The sequence below is a fragment of the Tasmannia lanceolata genome, unplaced genomic scaffold (assembly GCF_043159265.1).
Source record: "Tasmannia lanceolata isolate RefF3 unplaced genomic scaffold, GAP_Taslan_0.1 ptg000006l, whole genome shotgun sequence".
NCBI lineage: Eukaryota > Viridiplantae > Streptophyta > Magnoliopsida > Canellales > Winteraceae > Tasmannia > Tasmannia lanceolata.
The window spans coordinates 22550055-22555384 of NW_027518683.1; the positions used below are offsets into that span (position 1 = coordinate 22550055).

The window sequence follows — 5330 nt, forward strand, 5'->3', positions numbered from 1 at the left end:
TTTACTATTGCTACTGAATTTCACTTGTCTATTTAGATTTCCTTACCGATCAATCACTACGAAACAAGCACAACAGTGTCATAGAAATTATGTTTTGAAAGCTATGATGTTTCTTAAATCATAGTCATTGATTTTCAATTGAAAGTGTATTGTTTATCGAACATTGTTTAAGTTTAGTGCATTGTTGTGTTGCTTCTCAGTCGAACTACTAAAGATCCTGTCAGTGGTAGTTAAGACATTGACATAAGATCCTGCCAGTTGGGGTTAATACGCTGGTACATGAATATGTTTTTTTTAGTGCCCATATGGTAGTGACTCCAAAGTGAAAGTGCAGTGTATTCGCCACAAAGTGATGGCTAAGTGAAAGTTAAGTGGCCTTATCACAGGGTTATAGTGTGGCTGTAGATCCAATTAGTGTAGATTCCACATTTTCTTCTAAGTGCATAGTTTATGAATTGATTGAATCGTCTAACATGTTCTTAGTGAAATTGCATGCGAGTGATGGTTTACTGATTGAACTATACTTTCTTAAAATGCAATGCTTTAAATGGTCTTATTGGTTGTCAAGTGGGCACTATTTTCAAAAGTGATCGAACTTTTTTTTATCTGTAGGCCTACAAGAGATTGCATAATTGTTCTTATATTGCAAATGGATTTTAATCAATGATTTGCGCTTCACTTGTTTTTATAATGCCGTGCTTGTTTCTGCTAAATATGGCATATAGTCTTTTGCTGAGCATCAGCTCATTCTTTATATAATAATTTTCGGATGAACAAGAGTTGATTGGTTTGAGGGATAATAGAACATAGAAGACTAGTGCGAGGATAGAAGATTTGGTTATTAGTTATTTATTTTGAGAGATGAGAGAAACTTTTAATTTATTATTATTTGAACTCAATACATATTGTTATTTTGCCATTGTTTGTCTATTCTCCAATTTTTGGGGAAAGGAATTAGAGAAGTACTTTATGGGTTTTATTTAGTAGTTGTGGTTTTTATTCTATTTAATTCCTTGTGATGGAATTTGTGATTTCCATTGAGGAAATTGCATGTTTGTGGGTAAAACAATAGGCTCGTGGTCTTCTGCCTCGCGCCCTCGCGCCCTCGCTTCCACATTTGTGGGTAAAACACTTGGGTGCACTCTTTCTCAATCTTTCCCAATCTCTTTGTGCTTGTGATTTTATATTCCAAGTTTCTAATTTTCTTTAATTTGTTCTTTGACTTAATTGACCTTCAGCTATGTATTGTCTTTTTACAAGGTCGACCTAGCCTCCTGGTTATTGTTTCTAACTAACTGTTTCTAATAAAAGATCTATCATGATCTCTTCTGCTCTTAATCGATTGTTATATTAATTATATACTCGTCTCATCTCATATGCACAACGGCATTGGACATTAAATTCAATCCGATCTATTACATGGTATCAGACTTATAGGCTATAACATAGATCATTTTTAATCATCTTCTCCTTTTTTTTATATTTTGGCATAAGAACTTCACCATCAAACACTTTGTCCCCTGTAAGTGCTGTCCAAGATGCACCAACACCCACACTTCGGCCTTTCCCTCATTTTCTCTTGTGAACCATGAGATCTCGCTGAAGCTTGACAGCCTATGGAGCTCACAGTTCATCCCAATCCTTTGAGCAAATGACCTTGGTTCATCACCAGTGAAACGCCATGCTTGCTAACCTATCTACCGCGAGCAACACCTGATGCACGTCTCACTCTCAACCCCGCCTTCAAGACATGGAAATGTCTTGATCGACTCCTACTGAGCTGGCTCATTTTGTTTCCAACTTCCTTCATACATTCAAAACACACACACACACACAAACAAACAAATAATTTCAATCGGGATATTTTAGTCTCTCTAATGTACTTCTTTACCCATTCATTACTTGGTAGAATACTTCACCTGCACAATATCCAGACCATTAATTACTTGGCAGCTCCATTGCAGATACAACACATATCCCCAGTTAACATAAGACTAATTGAAACAAATTCACTACAAAGAGGTAAATGTAAATGATCCAGGTAATTCATCTGGTAGCATCCATCACGGGCGGACCATAGCCTAACTTCCGTAAGGCTTGACTCAATAACATTTATTAGAGATGCTGTTCTTATATTCTGCTATATCTTGACCATTGTTAGAAACTGACCTGGAAATATTGCAGAAAAGGTCAGAAGCATACACTGTGAGGTGTGACCTCAACATTCCATTCAAATTCACTCAAAAACCCCTAAGAATCTGAATTTCCATGCTCATGTATTAAAATCTTGCAACACAGAATAACATCTATGTTGCCAAAAAGGATGCATTTATATACTTAAACAATTGAATAAACAGCTATACAGTATACTTACCGATTTCTACAATCATCATAATGGAACAGAAATGAAAACCTGACTTTTGAATCTGTCTTTGTCAATATGGTGTAACATTGCTAGTGCTTAACAAAGTATTGGCCCTTATATCTCACTACTCTCGTATATAACGACCCAACCCCTTTGCAAGTGCCATGACAGGCTTCCATTAGACTTCCTATGTCTCATTTTATGAACTGATTCCCTTTGACCTAAAAATCTCCAATAACAAACAAAAATAGAGATTAAATATCTGAATTGGTGTTGAATTCATATTCCCTTCAGGTAGCTTCCATATGCATCTAACAAGGGTATGCCCACAAGGGTGAGCAATGGGCATTAAGTGCCCCTAAGATCTATGATCAGAAGTCCTCTGTGGATGCATTAAAAAGTAGTCGTTATTTTTCAAAAAAAAAAAAAAACATCTTAAGTTAATCTTATTTTGTAAATTGGACATTAAACTATCTATGGAAGCCATTATCTATTTCTTTTCTTTGTAATGTTTCCAAATAATGTTGATTTAACTTCAAAACGATTTTATTTACATATAAGACTATCAAAATAACTATTATAGGCATATTCAAGGAGATCCCAAGTGGGAATGTACGAGCATATCCTGAAGGCATTTTAAACCCAAATGTTTAAAAAGAGAATCTCAAGTAAAACCAAGCATCTATCTTTTTTTCCTATCTTGCTTTCAATTATTTTTAAACATTGCTTTAGTCTTCTTCAAATACCATCCACCCAAAGAGTTTTGGGAGGCCGTACAACATTTCTTGCTCTTGTCTGCTCTTGTCTTTATATATACAGATTCAAAACACATCTGGATTTCAAGTTAGACCAAGAAACTGTCTTTTGTCTCTACACATACAGATTCAAAATACATCATTTTCAAGTTAGACCAAGAAACTTTTGGCGATGTCAAAGGAAAATTCCAAGAAGCACAAGAAGAAGAGGACAAACAAAAAACATGAAATATAATTGCAAATACGACTACTTTGCATTCACGGACAAATAAAGTTGCTAACTCATACCTGAGAGAAATGACCAGGACAGTTAAGAGATTCGAAAAATGTCCATGAAGCCCAAAAAAAAAAGAATGAAAATAAAGAAAAGGTGTCGAGAAGGAAAGCTCACATAAGTAATAGTTGTGCGAGAATTCTACTGACGTACAAAAGAAACCTGCGGTTAAGTACATGAAACTTCAGTGAAAGATTAGAAAGCCATCATTTATCACAAAAACATGCATAGTACCCTAAAATGAACAACCAACAAAAAACTTGAGAAGCATACAATTGCAAAATACTATAGCATATGTACATAAGAACACGAATAAAATGTGCATAAAACAAGGGTTTCAAAGGGAGTAGAGGGTGCATCACACTATCACCTTCTTGTTCATATTTTCTTGTCTTGCAAAACGGCCTCCTCCATCTCTATGGCTTTGTGAGTTAAGAAAAAGTCATTTATTGCCGATGCAGCATCATCAAGATTCTCATCTGGAGAGCGTTTGAGCAAAAGGCAGGGACCCCACCACCACCATTACTAATACTACTCAAAAAACTCTTAAAAAGTGTGAATCTTGATGATGCTGCACCCGCAAACACTGACTGGTATCTCATGATCGTCGAATCCATCATCACACCATGCATTAAAAGAAAAAAGCATAAAAGAACCCTAACCCTAATCCTAAAGCACAATCCTTTTTGGAGAAAAGAGAAAACATAAAAAGTAAAAAGAAGCCCTAGAGCAACTTAACCCACCTGTAAAAAGATGAAATATAAAAGACCCACTTGACCAAAAAGCAATAAGCCTTGGAAAAACAATAGTAGAACGAGAAAAGAGATTTGGAGAAGAAAGGAAAAGAGGTAGAGAAACAGTCTAAAATTGCATAAAAGACCTACTTGAGAGAGAGAGAGAGAGAGAGAGAGAGAGAGAGAGAGAGAGAGAGATGGTGAAAAGGTAAGGGGGAGAAGGGTATAAATATAGGGATTTGGGAGAGGGAGTGTAATGAATACTGGTTTGGGACGATTGGTAGGTGCTGAGATTGTCAGGAATTGTACCCACAACAGTTACCCATCACAATCCATGGTGCTAAAAACCACCAAAACTTTTAATTCCCACTGCCCTAAGCCACTTGCAACAGATGTCAAAAAATAAAAATCTTTCCCAAAAGAAAAATGAGAACTGGCCTCTATTGGTGGCGTTTAGGTTTGGAGGATCGGTTGCGTAATCAAAAAGCATTTTACGTGAACTGGATTGACAAGCCTTACCGCCAAAACAGTCGGGTGCCTTATCCTAGGAATCTCAGTCTTTTCTCTTTCTCATTTCACCCTAATTCCAGATCTCTTGTGTTTTCTCAAATTTTGATACCCATCTATAGAATGATTTTTCAGTACTCTAACCCTGCAAGCCCCCTACCACTTTTTGATGAAATACCCCGTTGTCCTTATCATTTAAAGGTTGTAGTACTAATATTATTTTGTTTAAGTTCACTATACCCATTTGCTAGTGCAATCTAGTTTTAGAAACGGGAAACCCCACCTTATTAAATGATCTTTAGTGGCCTTAGGATAAGCATAATGATGTAAACGATATGGATTGAGCTTGGAAGAGTTTAACTACAAACCAGGACAAAATGACTATTCCATCCACAGTTTCCAGAAACCAAAAACGGATGAAAAGAGAAGCAAGTTCGTGGGGGGTTTGCACACCACAAGTTCTTCATAAAAGGGTATTTAAAAGTCTTCAAAATTAGGTTACAACAGAGAAAAATATACTAGTTGTAAAGAAAGACAAAAACACCACTGAAGCTAAAAGTGCATAAAACCCCTATTAAATGATATCAGATCGTTGATCTAGCATGCTGAAGAGGCAAATGACAAAAACGTCATCAGGTTTGGACACTTCTTCTCAAGTAAATTCATAAAAAATAAAAAAATTGCCTCAATCCGGC

General features: G+C 36.1%; 1 long non-coding RNA gene across 7 annotated transcripts; it reads right to left on the reverse strand.

The window, feature by feature from the left end:
- Positions 1–1365: 1365 nt before the first annotated feature.
- Positions 1366–4713, reverse strand: LOC143878505 (uncharacterized). 7 transcript variants are annotated; one of them, XR_013250992.1, is made up of 3 exons: positions 4138–4713; positions 3512–3556; positions 1366–2586 (listed from the first exon to the last, which is right to left on the reverse strand). It is a non-coding gene; the product is annotated as an uncharacterized LOC143878505 (long non-coding RNA). The 7 variants fall into 7 exon arrangements; XR_013250990.1 differs by having other exon boundaries at positions 1366–3235; XR_013250989.1 differs by lacking the exon at positions 4138–4713 and adding an exon at positions 3765–4129.
- Positions 4714–5330: the final 617 nt, after the last annotated feature.